We start from the raw sequence: 6140 nt of genomic DNA on the forward strand, positions 1-6140 counted from the left end.
AATTGGACACAGATCCTTGTATATTTCGATCCTAGCCCTGATCTCCTTGCAGCCACGTCACTGCTGCATGGGTCTTCGCCCATAACCCAAAGGTGTACAGAGTAGGTGGATTGGCCATGCTAAATTGTCCCTTAATTGGAAAATAAAGAATTGGGCACTTTAATGCTTTTTTTAAATGACAAAGAGGATAATAGTTCAAAGCAAAACTGGGTGACAATGAGACAAGTAGGTAAACTAATAGGACAAGAGAAGAAATAAAAGACAGGTCCAGGGGAGGTATAAATGGCAGAACCATTACCTACTGTCTAAAAATATAGGAGTGAAGATTGTAATCTGAAATTATTGAACTGAATGTTGTGTCTGGAAGGTCCCAAATTGCCTGATCAGTTCCTTGGGTTTCCTTTGAGCTTTATTGGAATGGTGCAGGAGGCCGAGGACAGAGCGGAAGTTGGGCAAGGAATTTAAACCTAAATAATCAGAAGCTCCGGATCACACTTGATAACTGAATGGTGATGTTCCACAGTGACCCAATCCAGATTTAATCTCCTCAATGTAGGGGAGACCAAATTGTGAGCACAATACTGAGTAGCACCTGGAAAGTGTGTTTGGAATCTAAGAATATGGGAATGAAGGAGATGAAAAGTTGGTTGTTGCATCTGTTGTGTCTGCATGGAAAGATTTACAGTGATGTTCGTAGTAACACAAGTAATGGAAGTGGGTGGAGACGATATGGCTCATCGAACCTCAGCATTTCTTGCTGGGTATAACCTGGCCATTCAGGCATCATTCTGGTACACTTTCCTGCTTCTTCTCCAGTCTTTTTGATCCATCTTATAATATGGAGTCATTAGCTCAACAATCCAATGAAGTAAACTTTAGTCTGGCCTCGTGTCACCGAGCTGAAATCTAGTCTTTCTCTGACGCATTCTTTTTTTTTTTTTTATTTAGATTACCCAATTATTTTTTCTAATTAAGGGGCAATTTAGCGTGGCCAATCTACCTACTCTGCACATTTTTGGGTTGTGGGGGCGAAACCCACGCAGACACGGGGAGAATGTGCAAACTCCACACGGACAGTGACCCAGAACCGGGATCGAACCTGGGCCCTCAGCGCTGTGAGGCAGTTGTGCCAACCACTAGGCCACCGTGCTGCCCCTGCTCTGACACATTCTTAATGTCTACACTGAGAGGTTAAGAGTGAAAAAGTCAACTGTTTTGTAGTAATATGTGCAGATGCCGGCGTTGGACTGGGGTGAGCACAGTAAGAAGTCTTACAACACCAGGTTAAAGTCCAACAGATTTGTTTCAAATCACTAGCTTTCAGAGCACTGCTCCTTCACCTGAGGAAGGAGCAGTGCTCCGAAATCTAGTGATTTGAAACAAACCTGTTGGACTTTAACCTGGTTTAGCAGTAAGGGGAAGAGGCAAGGTTGTAGATGCTCTACAATGGTACAGAGTAGACTCATTGGATCTGCTTCGTCTGTCCCATCTTATATTCAGCTAATGGGTAAACGATAAAAGTGCTGCAATTTCCAAGCATTTGTGGGCAACTTTGAGTTTGCTGCTCAGATTAGGTAAAGTCTCCACATCCTAAAATGGATCTAGAAGGACTGGAGAAGATGCAGGCAAATATATTTAAATTATGCCTGAACTGGCAGGTTATACCCGGCAAGAAAGACTGGACAGGGCATCACCTTTTCTCTGGAAAAGGGAATGAAGGATGACCTGATCCTGTAAGATTATGAAAAGGTTTGATATGATAGGCAAGTGGAAGATGTTTCCACTGGATGAGAATAAATATGAGTTAGTCATTAGTTAATCTAATGTGCAGTTCAGAGGGAGATCACTCACACACTTCACATGTGCAAAGGGATTTCCTCAGTTTCCCCACTGGTTCACACTCCAACTTTAAAAGCTCAGACTATTTGCTCCAATTTCAGCACATTGTTATTGGCGAGGGGCAATTTAACTGTTGGGTCTATGAGGACAAAATCGCTCTTTCACCCAAACCTGTTGGGACCCCAATGAGTTCACATCTCACTGTAGTCACTGTTGCCAATCACTCCCAGGACAGAACTGTGATGGAAGGCCCATACTATTTAGGTGCTGTATTAATTGATTTAATACATTTGTTACCTTGGCCCAATGTTACCAGTCGTAATCGGTTCGCAAAGCATAATTTATATCATATGTATTACCCAATATGCACTGCAGTTGAGAATGTGCTCCACATTACAGAAGCTCCTCGTATAGTCCGTCTGTAGCTGGAGCATGCGCAGTTCAGGTTGTCGCTGACGGTGCGAGGAGCGGGAAAGAAACAATCGAGCGACTTTCAGGATTGGAGCCGGTGGGTGGCCGGGGAGCAATAGAAGCTGCGGAGTGAGCCGGGAGGCTTCATAAATACCCTGCGGAGGCTTCAACTCCCGAGCACAATGTTAATGGTCCCGTCTTAAACAGCTTCCCAATTGGCCGAGGAAGGCAGTGTGTCACAAGGATGGATGTGTTGACTGATTAATGGCTGGAGGATGGGGGCAGGTCATGTGATCAAACCTCCAGGAATACATTTAATCAAAGTTGGCGAGGAGAAAATGTGAATTTCTATCCAAAACTGACAGTGAGGTTTCTGTAAATTTACAGGATACTGGAAGTGGAGGTTTAACAGACGGGAAACGCAAACCAAACGTCACATCGCGATCTGACAGAGTCACTCGATTCATTGAAAACTGAATTTCAGCAGCATCTGAGTGTGGAAGGTAAAAGATTTGTCTGTTCTGTCTCTGAGGGAAGATTTCAGGTCTCAGTGTGACTGGAAAAGCCCCGAGATTCACAAACCCTGGTTAGACCAAACCTGGAGAACTGTGTTCAGTTCTGGGCAACAAACCTGAGGAAGGATAGAATGACCTCGGAGGGAGTGTAGCACAGATTTACCTGAGGATATCTGAACCCCCCCCCCCAAGGTTAAAATACAAGGTGAGGTCACACAATTGAGTCCATGCCAGCTCTCTAATTAGTACAGTAGCACAATCGTTAGCACTTTTGCTTCTCAATGCCAGAGATGAAGATTCGATTCCTGGCTTGGGTCACTGTCTGTGTGGAGTCTGCATGTTCTCCCCGTGTCTGTGTGGGTTTCCTCCGGGTGCTCCGATTTCCTCCCACAAGTCCTGAAATACGTGCTTGTTATGACATTCTGAATTCTCCCTCCGTGTACCCGAACAGGCGACGGAGTGTGGCAACCAGGGGAGTTTCACAGGAACTTCATTGCAGTGTTAATGTAAGCCTACTTGTGACACTGGTAAAGAGTATTATTATTACCTGGAGCAATCCAGTAAGTCTCATTCTCCTATGTCTGTATCCTCAGATTTATTTCTCTCAGGTTTCTGTCCAATCTTTTAAAAAAATCATTCATTGGTGTCTATTTCCAAACTCCATAATTGGCAGCAAGTTTAAGGTCATTGCCACTCGCTGTGTAAAAACATTCTCCCTCATACCTCCTGTAACATTTACATGCATAGATTTGTGGGCAGCACGGTAGCATTGCGGATAGCACAATTGCTTCACAGCTCCAGGGTCCCATGTTCGATTCTGGCTTGGGTCACTGTCTGTGCGGAGTCTACCTACCCTGTACATCTTTGGGTTTGTGCGGGTGAGACCCACGCAAACACGGAGAATGCACAAACTCTACACGGACAGTGACCCGGGGCTAGGATCGAGCCCGGGTCCTCGGTGATGTGAGGCAGAAGTGCTAACCACTGTTCCACCATGTCAACCACATTTTATAGGTTTCTAAGAGATTCTGAACGCCAGTGAATACAATCCTGACCGATTCAATCTCTCACGTCAGACCCTCCCATCTCAGGAATCAGTCTGGCAAAACTTTGCTCATTTCCTCTTTAGCGAGATCATCTTTCCTCAGATAAGGAGACTAATACGGCACGCAATATTCCAGCTGTGGCCTCACCAAGGCCCTGTATAATGGCAGCAAGACATCCCTGCTCATTGACTCAAATCCTCTAGCTATGAAGGTCAACACACCATTTGCCTTCTTTCCCGCCTGCTGAACCTGCATGCTTATATACAAACTAGGAGTCGGCCCCTCGAGCCTGCTCCTTACATACAAACTAGGAGTCGGCCCCTCGAGCCTGCTCCTTACATACAAACTAGGAGTCGGCCCCTCGAGCCTGCTCCTTACATACAGACTAGGAGTCGGCCCCTCGAGCCTGCTCCTTACATACAAACTAGGAGTCGGCCCCTCGAGCCTGCTCCTTACACACAAACTAGGAGCCGGCCCCTCGAGCCTGCTCCTTACATACAAACTGGGAGTCGGCCCCTCGAGCCTGCTCCTTATATACAAACTAGGAGTCGGTCCCTCGAGCCTGCCCCTTACACACAAACTAGGAGTCGGTCCCTCGAGCCTGCTCCTTACACACAAACTAGGAGACGGCCCCTCGAGCCTGCTCCTTAATACAAACTAGGAGTCTGTCCCTCGAGCCTGCTCCTTAATACAAACTAGGAGTCGGCCCCTCAAGCCTGCTCCTTGCACACAAACTAGGAGTCGGCCCCTCGAGCCTGCTCCTTACACACAAACTAGGAGTTGGTCCCTCGAGCCTGCTCCTTACACACAAACTAGGAGTCGGCCCCTCGAGTCTGCTCCTTACACACAAACTAGGAGTCGGTCCCTCGAGCCTGCCCCTTATACACAAACTAGGAGTCGGCCCCTCGAGCCTGCTCCTTACACACAAACTAGGAGTCGGCCCCTCGAGTCTGCTCCTTACACACAAACTAGGAGTCGGCCCCTCGAGCCTGCTCCTTACACACAAACTAGGAGTCGGCCCCTCGAGCCTGCTCCTTACACACAAACTAGGAGTCGGCCCCTCGAGTCTGCTCCTTACACACAAACTAGGAGTCGGCCCCTCGAGCCTGCCCCTTATACACAAACTAGGAGTCGGCCCCTCGAGCCTGCTCCTTACATACAGACTAGGAGTCGGCCCCTCGAGCCTCCTCCTTACACACAAACTAGGAGTCGGCCCCTCAAGCCTGCCCCTTATACACAAACTAGGAGTCGGCCCCTCGAGCCTGCTCCTTACATACAAACTAGGAGTCGGTCCCTCGAGGCTGCTCCTTACACACAAACTAGGAGTCGGCCCCTCGAGCCTGCTCCTTACACACAAACTAGGAGTCGGTCCCTCGAGCCTGCTCCATCATTCAAAAATTTTAACCTCAACTTCACATTCCTGCCGACCCCGATAATCTTTCACCCTCTTGCTTATCAAAAATCTATCCATCACTGCCTTAAAAATATTCAAAGACAGGGCAGCACGGTGGTGCAGTGGTTAGAACATAGTACAGTACAGCACAGAACAGGGCCCTCGATGTTGTGCCGAGCAATGATCACCCTACTCAAACCCACGTATCCACCCTATACCCGTAACCCAACAACCCCCCCCCATAACTTTACTTTTTAGGACACTACGGGCAATTTAGCATCGCCAATCCACCTAACCCGCACATCTTTGGACTGTGGGAGGAAACCGGAGCACCCGGAGGAAACCCACGCACACACAGGGAGGACGTGCAAACTCCGCACAGACAGTGACCCAGCCGGGAATCGAACCTGGGACCCTGGAGCTGTGAAGCATTTATGCTAACCACCATGCTGCCGTGCTGCCCTGAAGTTAAATTGTGAGGGCAGGGTTTTTTAAGTAATCACAGCTGATACGAGAATTGATGATGTCCTGCTGAATTTGCTCTGCATGACATCATCAAGTGGTTAGCACTGCTGCCTCACGGCACCGAGGTTCAAGGTTCGATCTAGGCTCTGGGTCTCTGTCTTTAGGGGCAGCACGGTAGCATGGTGGTTATCATAAATGCTTCACAGCTCCAGGGTCCCAGGTTCGATTCCCGGCTGGGTCACTGTCTGTGTGGAGTCTGCACGTCCTCCCCCTGTGTGCGTGGGTTTCCTCCAGGTGCTCCGGTTTCCTCCCACAGTCCAAAGATGTGCGGGTTAGGTGGATTGGCCATGCTAAATTGCCCGTAGTGTCGTACAAAAAGTAAGGTTAAGGGGGGGTTGTTGGGTTACGTGGATAGGGTGGATACGTGGGTTTGAGTAGGGTGATCATGGCTCGGCACAACATTGAGGGCCG

Source organism: Scyliorhinus canicula, unplaced genomic scaffold, assembly GCF_902713615.1.
Source record: "Scyliorhinus canicula unplaced genomic scaffold, sScyCan1.1, whole genome shotgun sequence".
Taxonomy (NCBI): Eukaryota; Metazoa; Chordata; class Chondrichthyes; order Carcharhiniformes; family Scyliorhinidae; genus Scyliorhinus; species Scyliorhinus canicula.